Here is a 13,883-nt window from a genome sequence, read left to right on the forward strand (position 1 = left end):
TCAATGTTCACACCCCCTTTATTTGTTTGAGAAAAAAACAACCAAACAACCCAAACTCTTCCAAATGGAAGATTTGCTTTAAGTAATGAAAGAAGATACAGTGAAATAGTGGCTATTTTAAGACCTCTGAGAATAGTGGTGGTTTCAAGGGTCAGTGTACGCGTTCTGTTGGTTCCTCAAAGAACAGCATCTCTCACTGTAGAGAAAAGAAAACTGTTTTAGGATTTGGTCCCTAGATAGTGGAAATGTACAGGAGAATAAACCAGTTGTGAAATCCTAGAAAGACAATGCACATCTTGTGCTGGTCTCCCACACTCTGTTCTAGCTTATGGAAGCAAAATGAGACCTCATTAAAAGGTCAGCTAGAAAACAGAGGAAACAGGCCAGTTCTCAGGAGATATTTTTGTCAAATTTCCAAGAATCCAAAAGCAGTCTGATCTGAAAAAGGGGGCCCTGTTCAATATAATAAACTCCTAGTAAAGAACAGGCGGGTGAGAACTGTGTCACTGTGTGTTTTTCTGCCCTCTGAGAGTCACATCACAGTTGCTCTGCCACCCTGCCAGGATTCACTCCTTCAGCACCTCAGTGCACTTCTCCAGCTATTTCTGTTCAGTCAAACCTCCCCTTTCTCCTAATTGTATTATTCTTCTGTCTTTCTGCCATTAAAATATTATCACTTCTTTAGGAAAGTCACCACTCAATTTGTCTTTCAAAGACAAATGGTCTTTGCACTGAAGAGTTCAAGCTTCAGACTGGGCTTTCATGGGCAGTGTCTCAGCAGGAGACAGAAGAGAGCTGACTCCATGTCTGCTTCCTCTCCACTGGCTCCTGGATTTGCTGAGGAGCAGAAGCATTATCCCTTTGGAAGGATCACTTAGCAATTAAACCACCATCTCCTCCCACTGGGTGTTCTGCCCTCTCTAGAAAGGATGATGACTGGGGGAAGGGAGAATTTGGGAAGTACCACCAGTTGGAAATGTGGTCTTAATTCCTGTCTATAGCGGACTAGCAGCCAAAAAAATATTGCTAGTCCAGTCCTACCATCTTCCACATCATATAAAACTGGCACAGGAGTGTCTTAAAAGACCATGGCTTGCAATGTCAGTGTGAGCCTTTTGGCACCAAAGAAAGTAGTTGCAGAGTTTGTAAGTAAATAAATAATGTCTTCAGCTCCTTTTAAAGACATTAATAACAGCTGACATCCAGCTTGGTGTGTATTTAAGTGAAGCTGTCTTGAAATCTGTGATGTGCTATCATTTATAATCACTGAGGACCATCTATTGATCCCTGCTGTTTCCTGAAACATTTCATGGAGTTGGCTCTATGGAGGGAAAGGGGAATTGGGCTGATGATATCAGTAGGTGTCCAAATTCAAATAGCAGGGCTCTGTACAGTCTGTTCTGAACTGCTCCAACCCAAATCCAGACAAACTCCATTTGGATTTGCAGAGTGAACTCACATTTAGATGGAAATAGCTGAAAGAAGAGTTTAGACCACTCAGTCTAGTTACAAAGGAGAACCTACCATTTTAAAAGCTAATCCAAGTTTCACTTCCATGAGTGAAACACTACAGTAGTCAATGGATAAGTGTAAAATCTGAGTCAAATCGAACTACAAATTAGGGACTGGAAATTTCTACAATCAATTAAAAGCACAATATCTGAACATGTGACATATGTAAGCAAAGGTCAGGTTTTCTGAAGTTCTTAGGTACCTAGAAATGCAAATAGAAAAGATTTCCAAAAGCCCCCAAGTGCCTTCATCATGCAATACTACCCAAGGAAGGGGTCACATGCTGTAAGAATGTGTTAAGTACCACAAAATCACATGTAGCTGAACAACATAAGCACTCTCCTGAGAGAGATTGTCATCTCTCATCCTAACTGCTTTACACTAAGCTGTGAGTGCAGAGCGGAAAATGAGAGCAGAATATCTTGGTCCAAGATCAGTGCAGAGCTCATGGACTCAGAGGATTTTCTTCTGTTGGAGTAAGAGAGAGATAATATATATACCCTGGACTGAGGAAGATACTGAAATACAGAATGAGACAGATCAATGAGAAAACCAAAAGAGGAACAATCTGTTTAAACCTCAGGAAATAACACCAGCTGAGCCAGGGAGAGGGCTTGGTGACACAGGTCCTTTCAAGCATCAGCATCTTTGATCAGAAATGTGTATCAGTTTTAAAATGCCAGGTTTCTAATATCAAGTTCAAATTACAAAGCAGAAGCAGAGTTCATGGGAAGACAAAACTCCCCTTAAAGGTTAAAGGAAGGAAGTTGACAAGGATTATTGTTTTCATGCCCTGTTAAAATCTATTCTGCTGAGGTTGAAAACCAGGAGCGAAATGTTAACTCTTTTCTTTTCTTGCAAGGAAAAGACATTCAACAGGAATCTGAAAGGTCAGAACCTGGCAAAATGCATCTACAGAATATAATAATGCCTTGTGCTGCCCCAGTGCTTCTCACCCCCAAAATCCCAGTATATGCAAGAGGCTCCCTGCAGCTCTCTGGGAAGGTACACATGGGGAGACATTTTTGGCAGATTGCATCTGCAACTGGGGCTGCACTGGGTCAGTTTGCAATTAGACACCAGTGATGAGGCTTGTATTCAGCACGGGAAAGACATGGACCTGTTGGATCAGGTCCAGAGGACGCCATGAAGATGCCATGAGAGCTGGAGCACCTCCGCCATGGAGACAGGCTGAGAGAGTTGGGGTTGTTCAGCCTGGAGAAGAGAAGGCTCCAGGGAGACTCAAGTTCCTTCCAGTGCCTAAAGGGGGTTATAGAAAAGATAAGGACAGAATTTTGACAGGGTCTGTTGTGACAGGACAAGGATTTTAAACTAAAAGAGTTAGATTCAGACAAGATATAAGGAAGAAATTTTTTCCAGTGAGGTGGTGAGGCACTGGCACAGGTCGCCCAGAGAGGTGGTGGCTGCCCCATGCTTGGAAACACTCAATGTCAGGCTGGATGGGGCTCTGAGCAACCTTGTCTAGTTGAAGATGTCCCTGCCCATGGCAGGGAGGTCGGACTAGATGACCTTGAAAAGTCCTTTCTGACCCAAAGCATTCTATGATTCTGTATTTAAAAAAACACTCAAGAACACTGAAGCGTTGTCACATATTCCCTCGCAACCCATTCCTGGAGATGATTTTGACTGAGGTGAAGGAAGGAAGTGAGGCAGAGTCTTTGACAGGGCAAAATGAGAAGAGCTCTCTCCACAGCAGCTGTCACCAGGTAGGAATCTGGTTCAGACTCTTTTTAAACCCCTCCTTGCTCTGACGTAGCTTGAAGGTTTTTCTAGTATCTTGTTACACCCTCCCTGCCACGGGCAGGGACACCTTCCACTAGCCCAGGTTGCTCCAAGCCCTGTCCAACCTGGCCTTGGACACTTCCAGGGATCCAGGGGCAGCCACAGCTTCTCTGGGCAACCTGTGCCAGGGCCTCACCACCCTCACAGCCAACATTTTCTTCCTAACATCCTAAACTTCTTGTCTGTTAGTTTAAAATTATTCCCCCCTGTCCTATCACTATTTGCCAGTATAAAAAGTCTCCGTCTCTACCTTTTTATATACTTTAAATACTGAAATGTCACAATAAAGTCTCCCTGGAACCTTTCTCTTCTCCAGGTTGAACAATCCCAACTCTGTCAGCCTGCCTTCATATCTTTGCACAACAGAGGAATGGTAATGTCATGAGGTTGCATTTGGGAAGCTGAGGTAGACTTAGAGCACAAGCCCAGGAGGAGGTGTACATAAAATTCTTGGATACTCCAGAGCTGTAAATGTAAAGCTCTAGCAGTAAATGATGACTGAGACTTCCTACCCCCATGACATCCATCTGGGTTTATAGTGTCTTGCTCAAGCTGTCTCTGATCTCCAACATCTTGGGAATCTTGCACAGCTTGTGAAAAAACTTGGGCATGGATCTTAAGAGTGTCGTGTATTCCACAGAACTAGAAGAGTGACTGTCACAGGAAAAACTGGACTATGCTGAAAAAATATCTTGGTTATGAGTGTCATTGCCCTGGATTCCAGTTTTGTCTCTGTGGGTCATCAGCTCCACCAGTGAATACCAAGCTTCAAATACTGGACCTTTTCCAGGTTTTTTACATTCACGTGCAAGAGAACAGAGACTGCACAGCTCCCAGGTTGTTATTTGACAAAATATATTTTACTCAGGAAGCCAAAAGAATAAAATAACCACACCAAGCCCAAGAAAATCTTCATGCTATTTTCTTAACTGGTGTAAGTCAGTGTTTATTCAGTATGAAAAAGTTTGAGAATCTGGACCTAAATCAGGGACTTTTGATTTTTCTAAAATAGGAAACAGGAAGTGACAAGCCATGACTTAAAAATATATGCAAACAATGTAATTAGTTATTTCTGTCAGCAACTGAGAATTGGCTCAGTGTTATATCCAGAAAGCCTCAAACCTATTACTCCAAAAGTTTTTTCCAAAACAAGATTGTTTTCATAGATAACTATTGGAAATCCATGAGCCTGCACCAAGAAAAGCAGTTGCCTGATAAAGGGACGAGTGGTGCTGGCACAGCCTCCCTGCAAAATCACATCTATTACTGCTGTGAAACGTCACTGAACTGAGATACAGTGACCTGACTGACACCTGGAGGAGATGAACCTCATGTTATGAAGCATCCAATTTCATTTCTCGTCCTCAAATCTGCAGCTCCAACCTGCAGGATCCCAATCTGCGTCATTCCTCATTTGCATGAGTCTGTGGGTTTCTGCAGCACTTGCTATAGCCAAGAGGATTTTTACTGAGGAAATGGAAAATGCGGCTTGCTGGACACACAGAGAGTGGATATTCCAGCTGGCACTGTTTTCTAAGAGTACTAAAACTTTCCATCAGAACAACGAACCCATCCCTCCGCAGGAGGGACCGTATAAGTACAGAAAGTAGAGCTGAGTCTGCATTAAATTTGAGGATGTGGAGGGATTTGTGGGGAAGGTAACATCAGCCCAGAGGGTGGGATGGAGATGTTCCCTCTCACCACAGTATAAGGATTCTCAAGGAGACTGTAGGAATGAGTTCTCCCTTGGTTTGCCCTCAGGACTATTAGGGTTGTCTCCTAAATTGCAATCAGTGTTCAGTTCAGTACAAAACATGAAAAGCTGGCACTCGCTTTTCCACTAAGAGATTGTGCCAACTTGCTCTAAATCCATTTCCTCAATGTGAAAGCTGAGGAGTTGCACTATCTAACCCAGAGAAAGGAGCCAAGACAAGTTATACTGAAGCAAAGACAAGGAGTCTGACTGATAAGGGCTCTCTGACACCTTTCAGAAGGAAATGGGTCACTTAAGTGCAAATCAATCACTTTTCCTGGAGGGTGAATCATCCAAACTATATGAGCAAAAGGTATGAAAGGCTGCTGATGAATAGGTTTGGGCTTGTAATGAGTGACCATTGCCAGGAAGGGATTTCTAGTGATTGGATTCCTTGTTCCATTTTCTGAAAACTACCTTATTTATGGCTGCAATACATAGAAAATTAGTATATCCTGTGGCCTAACAGGGTATGGGAAGCAACATATAACTCCATGATTCACAATCAAAATGGTCCACTGTGTGGGTAATCATTCCTTTCTTTTCTTCTCTTTGAAGAAACTTCAAAGTTTGAAAGTTGGTCTTGAGCCCTCTAATTACCTGGCTGGTAAATACAATGCAATGCAAAGCGTGTTGGTAAGGCCACAAACCTCTGTAATCTGGTGATTATTTGGCTTATTGCAAGGATTATTGGATGGGATTTTTGCAAAACTCAGGCCTCGGAATCTTGAGTGACTAATTTTTTTTGTGGGTTGTGCTGATTTCTATCAACTAAGGATCATGCTCATTTCATTTAATAACTGTGACCATTAACTGGAAAAAGCAGGAAAACTCAACAATGAATTTCAGAGAAATATCAGGAACTAAAAACAAGCCTGTAAGAAACATCCAAACAGGGAATGCATCTTTCCATCATCCCTCCTCTCCACACTCAGACCTGGACTGGAAGCACTAGAGATGGTATAAAAGTTGAGTGAATACAGGAAACTATTTGGATAATAAAATTCTCCCCGCTCTGTGCAAGACCTTTGCCTATTTCTCACTAATTCCTATGACTCACTCCAAGTTTTATACAAGATTATATTGGACAAGGTTGACAGGAGCAGTATTGCTGGGTGGTGGGAGCAAACTGCCACTGAAGAAGTGTCTTTTTTAACAGCCCTTAACATTTAACAGTTGGACTCAACGATCTGAGAGGTCTTTTCCAACCTTAAAGTTCTGTGATTATATCCTATAATTGGTATAATCTGTCTGCAGAAAGACTCAGTTTCTCAGGAGTTCATTTTCTCATACAGGACATCTTGAAAAACTGCTACAAAAATTTCATCAGTTATTTATAAAACACTGTGATATTGTTGTCTCAATTACAATTTAGATAATCTCCGTTGCCTTGGCTGCACACCCTGATTGTACCTACATTTAACAGAGGAGCTACTTGAATGGGGAGGAACACAGGTTTTCCTCACACACCTTGGGAGGAGTAAACTCACCCTGGAGTTATGCCTGTTAACACTAAAATGTCAACTTCACTCAACTATTTAAATCTGCCTCTGTGGCAGGATCACGGAAATACTCTGTGTATTTGGTCCAAAGGAGGATTCTCTGTAATAGGAGAAAAATAAAAAATGGAAAAGTCACAACTGGAAAGGAGTAGATCTCAAAACACATTTACTTACACCTTCTTCAGGGTCATTTTGTCCTCCCTAAGTGTGAGAGGGGATAGCCTGGAGAGCTGAACACAGATGATAAAGCCCCCATCATCTCCTCATCTTCATGGTGCAGCCTGAGAAGTGTGGGGGCTCAGAAATATAATAGCTGTCAAAAGCCACCCAAACAAGCTCAGAACACACTGGTTTGCCAAGTAGAAAGAGGTCGAAGGGGGGTGGAAGGCAGAAAATAGGCGGAGAATAGATGTATGTTGTAAAAACAAAAAATAATTTTATTCTTGCTAGGACTGAGAGGCTGTTTCCATCTGCTGAATCAATTGGCATTAACTTGCTGCCCAGGGGGTATGTGAGCTGCTCCTTGATATGCAACACTGCCACTGAACTGGAGACCTCCCTTCTCTGCCTTTAGTCCTGTTGCCCTGCAAAGAAGTGCAGCCAGGCATGTCTGCAGAGAGGATATGGACAGCAGAGGGTGGGCAAGGCAGCCTGTGTGCTTTCAGGATACATTCCAGAAGGGACACGCTGCTTTCTTGGAAACTGGAAAGAAAATGAAAAAGGTGTAATTTGACTTCTATCATTTTAGATGTCTAGAATGTGGATATCCAGTCTCAACATGTCATCCATGGTCCCTCTGTAAAAAGGGGAAAGGTAAGGGCAATCCATGGGATCCATCACCTTGTGATAAGGTTGAGTTTCTCTTTCTTTTTCTTTTCCTTTTTTTTTAAATGGAACACAAAAATCAAGGGATTCAATTCATCTGCCCTGTCTCTTTGAATGTGATCTGATGTCAGAGCTTGAACTTAATTTTTAGGATGAAAAAGATCTTCTGAATAGGTTTTTTTTTCCCCAGTGTTTCTTAGGCTGTTAGAATCTATGCCTCGGTTCCCCACACCATCTTTCTTCTCCATGATACTTGTCTTCCATTGGATTAAATCCCACAAGAAAGAAAAAAAGAAAGGTCTGAGATGAATAAATGATGATAATACTGAAAGACTTTAAAAAATCATGCTTTTTAAGGAAAGCGATCCAAACCTCAACCTCTGAGCTAACCTAAGGTGTCCTGCCTGCTCTTTCACACTTTTAAACCCCTCTGCCAGGCCATAGTTACCTCTGTTGCCATCTGAGGCTAAAAACACACTCTGCACTCAAGCACTTCTTCTGTTTTTGCTCCCCCTGCCACAGCCAGGGTCCTCTGCCTGCACAGAGGGCAGACTCAAGAAGGGCAGCCCGAGCAGATCCCATTATGGATAAGATAGGATCACCTAAATCACTTTTCATGCTCCCTGGAGAGTTGGTTCAAGAGGAGGACACTTCTTTTAAATCAGCTGAGGGTATGAAAACTGCTACTGCTTGTAGGTTGTCAGGAGAATCTCCTGCTAGACCAAGAAAGATGAGATAAAGTGTCAAAATCTCTAACACATCATTAATTCGGTTTATTACTAGTGTATTATTGGCATCCTCCAATCAAACATTCTCAGACCCTTCTCAAATATGCACAAAAGCAAGTGGAAAGAGAAGAAAAACCTAGGAAATGTGCATTTAGTGCTATTGCGTACATGTGCCTTAAAAATCCAGAATCATAAGTTAATGGAGAATTTCTGTGACAAGATGGATGCTACTTTCCCCATTTAGATTGATTATAATTACTGCATTTGATATTTCTGCTTTTGTAGACACAGGGTTCAACTGTTTGTCCCTTCCTTCTCACTATAATGCTATAAACTTGTGTAAACCTTGCAACGCAGAGAAATACTACTATATACACAAACAAGAAGAAGAAAAAGACATTGGAAATACAGAGAAGCTGCTTCAATGAATGAAAAGAAAAAAGTATTCAACACAGTGTGAATGAACATCCCAGGAGAAAAATGAGGATTGTCATACAATGATGAAAAGTAAAGTCTAGGAGACAGGATCAAAATTAACTAGAATTCTAAGCCTTCATTTAAAAAAAAACCCAAAAACCAACCAAAAGAAAGAAACCAAGTGCCTTGTGGTGTCTGGATAAGTTCCAGTTTGCTGAATTAAAGTTTGTGAAGGGCCCTTCTTTGTCTGGATGTTGTTTTAAAATTTGCATTTTATTTATCATATAGGGATATACCTCATACCACCTTAACGTTCTTCAGTTTGCAAGTAGAAGTTGATTACTGAACCTCCTGAGAATTTGGTTGTTTCTCCCATGCAAAGGCCTGAAGGAATTAAACCACCTTCCCTGGACACACACTGAGGGAATTGCTGTGCCCAGGGACAGGGCTCCGGGAGGAGGGGAGCAGCGGGAGGAGTGCCAAAGGGAGTGACAGGGACACACATGGCCAGCCCTGGCACAGGCCCCTGTTGCACCCTGGTCTAGAAGCTGCAAGCTCTTACCAGCTGTTACACTTTAATTTTAGACTTCAAGAGATTTCGCTCAGGGGTGTGGGGTGGTTGGGCCACCAGGAGGGTCATTGATTGAGAGCCCAGCCACAAGCCCTTCCTTGTCTTGGGATCTCAGCCATCTTGGCTGCAGGTCTAGGCCTTGCCCTTCTCACGCCACCTTCCCCCTCACACACACACACACATACCCCCACCAGGTGGTTCTGACCCCAAAATAACTGATCTGGGGTCTAAGGAGCCCCCACAGGCAGACAGTACCCATGGCAGGGAGGATCCCCCATCCTCTCTGCACCTGCCTGAACACTGGGACTAAAATGACAAGGGGCACAGCAACACAGACAGCACCTCTCCTCTGCCACTCTCCCACCTCCCCAGGGGCTCTGCAAGGGGAACCCAACGAGAATGAGGACAGTGGGTCACCTCGCATGGAGGTGTCGCTCAGGGGAAGTTGGCCACACTCTGTGCCAAAACTGCTCAGGAAGGAAAAACCAGGTGGGTCACTGTCCCAGGAGGTCTCTGAGAAGGGCACATGCTGTGAGGAGGAACTGTTACAAAGATGGCAAGAGGAGCTGCAGCAGGCGCAGAGAGAAACAGAGGGGATCAAGCACCTGCCTGAAAGCAATAGGTTGTGACACCGGTACTGAGGAGCAGCTGATAATGGAAAAGACTGTTTTAGTGTTACCAATGAATCTATTCCGGACAGTTTTATTCCGAATTTTTCAAGTTTTAGTGTATTTACCCCTCATAGTACCCTCCATTTTTCCTGTTGGCTCCCATTTGCTGCATAGCAGATGTTTCCCTCATTGGTCCCTGCTGATCCTGTGTTCCCTCCCTCCTTTCTTGACTGGTCATCACCCCTGTCAGTCCCATGCTCCTCCCTGTTTTCCAGACCCTTCCTCACGCTACCCTATATAAGTCTTCCCCCGGCTAGAATAAAGCATGATAGCATAGTGACAACCTGACTCAATCTTTTACTTCACTCGAACCCTATTTGCTGTTGCGAAACCTTTCAAACCCCAGGCTGCAGCAGGTCCCTTCTGAGGGCAGATTGTTCTCTACTGCTGCACACAAAGTGTCCCACACAACCAGGGGCACCCACCATGCAGTTTTACTTTGGATTCTTACATTTCCCTCTGGCATTCAGGCACAATTGGAGATCACCCATCACTACGTAACACACAGGTATTATAAATTTAAAACAGCTCAAATTCTGTGCCTGAACCACCCCTCTGCTTCATTCTTGATCTAAAGGAGCCTGGAGTTGGTGTGGCTACAGTGTCCTTGGCAATCACCACCCACGTCTGCTCCTCACTCCCGGGAGGTGTCTCTTTGTAACCAAGGTCCCCTCACAGTGCCCAACAAGAACAGAGATCCCGCCACAGAGATGTCCCATCCCACCACCAGGATATTCACCACCAAGCACCCAGCGGTGTCCCAAAGGCTCCAGAAGCAACCCCACAAGCCCAGAGGTCAGCCCTAAAGGAACTGATCCCATCCCACACCAGGGGATCTCAAGGAGCAAAGCGTCCACGGGTCATGTCCCCCACTGTTCCATTTACAAGGGATTGGGGGCTTCTGCCTGCTTTGGGAAGGGAGCCCCTGGGGGCCCATTCCCTGCTGCTGGGGCCCTGAGAACCTTCACCTAGTCCCTGACTTAGTTTAGAAAGCCTATAGAGAGGCAGACTGCATATTGTTAGTAATTAATTTCGAAGCAGTTAAGATGTAGTATAGCAACTTTATCCCCAACAAATATTTTAGTAGTCAAAAGATAGTTTCCCAACAAATATGTTTGAAGTTTACATGTAGTTCCCCAGCTAATATATTCGTAGGTGAGGAGGACAGAAAATCGGACTGGGAACGATTCCAGGCTTGGAGAGATATTTATGGAGCCTGAATGGACTATTATTCTATTGGATTGACCTGTTACTCCCCAGTTCATCATGGGTTTTATATCAAGTTTCATGTGCACCAATGTTATTCCCCTTGGTCCCTCAGATTTTCCCGCCAAAAGTTGTTTACTCCCTTGTTCTCCCCTGCTTTCCCGCTCATCTCCCACTGATTGGCTGAGAGTTGCCGCAGTGCGGAGTGAGCTCCCATTGGTCCCTTCCCCTGGATACCCATAAGTTACACACACCTTTCTCCTGTCTCCCAATCCTGTCTCACCCTTGGTTGTCAATCCCATGCTCCACCCCAGTCATGAATCCTCCTCTCACACTTCCCCTATATAAGTCCCTGTCTTCCCTTAATAAACTAGTATTTCACCCAGATTTTCAACTGCATCTGAACCCTTTTGTGTGGTGCCATGTCCTTATCCGTTTTACCCTCGGGCCGTGGCATTTACCCCCAACAAATATTTTAGTAGTCAAAAGATAGTTCCCCAACAAATATGTTTGAAGTTTACATGTAGTTCCCCAGCTAATATATTCGTAGGTACATATGTCACAATGGGGGTAGCTCTCCGTGGCCCCCACAGGTAACGCTGCCCCAGTCCAGTCTGGGCAGAGGCAGGGAGTGGGCACTCCCTACTCTCTCTCTCCTGCACGCCATGACTTGGACAATACTCCTGGCTTTGCTTCTGCAGTTAAGATGTAGTATAGCAACTTTACCCCCAACAAATATTTAGGTAGTCAAAAGATAGTTCCCTGACAAATATGTTCGAAGTGTACATGTGGTTCCTTAGCTAATATATTTGTAGGTACATGTAGGTCACATATATATCCACGCCGAAATGTAAAAGTAATTTAGATGTAGTCCACATAAACATGTTAGTTCTTTACATGTAGTTAGTTCATTTATGCCCCCAAAAAATATAAGTAGGTAACATATAGTAGGTGCGTTTCTCCCCAACAAATCCATAAGCACTTCCAGTCCGGGACAGGCCATGGGTCCAGCCGCCATTTTGGGGCAGGCCGTGCCTTCGGCCGCCGCCATTTGGCTGTGGCCCAGAGACTGACAAAGGCTCCCAGGGCAGGGGGGGGAGCAGTGGCCCTCCCACCTACCCACAGCTCACCCTGTCTCCCCTCTGCTTCCCACCTGGCTTCTTTGGAGCCAATCAACTGGTTGATTGAACCTGTTGTTTCAATAAAAAAGATTGTTCCCAATCTGGATTGTCCAAGTTCTCATTGGACTCAACCAGACCTGCAGTGCTGAATTGGTTCTAATCTGAAATTCAACCTACTTGCACCCAGCCCACCTGATCTCGGAGGACCAGCTGACACTCAAGGGGGTCTCTTTTCTGCTCAATTCCAACACCTTTCATGCATTAGACATCCTCTATGCTCCCCAGGGATCTGGTGCCACCTCACTGGCCGCCTGGGCACTGGGCTCTGCTACACTCTTGCATGCAAAGGCACAGATTACTGGTTTGGAGCTCATGCGCGGCCAAAGCTTGGGGGAGGATTCCTGAAAGAACAACCATGTTGGCTTCTTTTCTGGACACTTCTCTCAGTGTCTGCCAAAGGCCGTTGTTGGAAAGGGAAACAAGGAATTGTTGAGGTGCGCCTGCCGGAACACAGGGACTGAAGGGACAGGGGGCACGGCCACACAGACGGCACCTCTCCTCTGGCACTCTCCCACCTCCCCAGGGGCCCTGACAGAATTGGGGGTAAGGGGGGGTCTTGCAAGGGGAACCCAATGAGAATGAGGACAGTGGGTCACCTCGCATGGAGGTGTCGCTCAGGGGAAGTCGGCCACACTCTGCGTCAAAACTGCTCAGGAAGGAGTCATTGTCACAGGAGGCCCCGTCTGAGGCAAAGCCGTTCTTTATTGCTGCACACGGGGTGTCCCATCCAACCAGGGCTACCCGGAATGCAGTTTTACGTTAGATTCTTCCATTTTGCTCTGGCCTTCAGGGGCAACACGGGTTGACCTATCCCTGCTTAACACACACGTTTTACTATGTTGCAAACAGCTCAAATTCTGGGCCAGAACCACCCCCTGCTTCATTCTTGATCTAAAGGAGCCCCGACTTGGTGTTGCTACAGTCTCCTTCGGGGAAATCCACCCCCACAGCTCCTCCTCACTCCTGGGCAATGTCTCTTTGCAACCAAGGTCCCCTCACAGTGCCAAGCAGCAACAGAGATCCTGCCACGGAGAGGACCCATCCCACCACCAGGATATTCACCACCAAGCACCCAGAGGTGTCCCAAAGGCTCCAGCAGCACCCCCACAAGCCCAGAGGTCAGCCCCGAGGGAACTGATCCCGTTGCACAGCAGGGGATCCAAAGGAGCAAAGCGTCCAAGGGCCATGTCCCCCACCGTTACATTTGACAAGGGATGGGGGGCTTCTGCCCGCGATGGGAAGGGAGCCCCTGGGGGCCCATTCCCTGCCGCTGGGGCTGCACTTGGCGGCTGTCGGGGCTCTGGTTGCCCACTGGCAGTGGCTGAGACGGGGTGGGCACAAAGGGCGGGGCTGGCCTGGCTGTGATGCCTCTGGTGTCTGTGACGTCACATGGGACGTGTCACAATGGAGGCAAGTATAAAAGGCCACCACAGGTAACGCTGCCCCAGTCCAGTCTGGGCAGAGGCAGGGAGTGGGCACCCCCTACTCTCTCTCCCCTGCACGCTATGACTCGGGCAATGGTCCTTGCTTTGCTTCTGCAGAGCCTCATCCACTATCCGCTGCCGATGGGCGACGGATTGGACGAGGTGACGCGGGAGCGCATGGAGCTGCGCACGCACCATCTCCAGAGGGAGATGACTCGGATGCAGCAGGAGCTGGAGCAGGGCCCCCTGGAGCGCGCTCTGCGTGCCGGGAGAGCCCTGCTCTGGGCTGC

The 13,883-nt window shown here is 45.8% G+C and overlaps 2 long non-coding RNA genes across 2 annotated transcripts; both read right to left on the minus strand.

Moving 5' to 3' along the window:
• LOC120324102 lies at positions 1-9,239 on the minus strand. The gene is made up of 2 exons (XR_005565113.1): positions 9,103-9,239; positions 1-196 (listed from the first exon to the last, which is right to left on the minus strand). It is a non-coding gene; the product is annotated as an uncharacterized LOC120324102 (long non-coding RNA).
• On the minus strand, positions 6,983-8,111 carry LOC120324101. Its single transcript, XR_005565112.1, has 2 exons — positions 7,998-8,111; positions 6,983-7,272 (listed from the first exon to the last, which is right to left on the minus strand). It is a non-coding gene; the product is annotated as an uncharacterized LOC120324101 (long non-coding RNA).
• Positions 9,240-13,883: the final 4,644 nt, after the last annotated feature.

The sequence above is a fragment of the Pipra filicauda genome, unplaced genomic scaffold (assembly GCF_003945595.2).
Source record: "Pipra filicauda isolate LSUMZ 115617 unplaced genomic scaffold, ASM394559v2 scaffold422_size665910_pilon, whole genome shotgun sequence".
NCBI classification, from domain to species: domain Eukaryota; kingdom Metazoa; phylum Chordata; class Aves; order Passeriformes; family Pipridae; genus Pipra; species Pipra filicauda.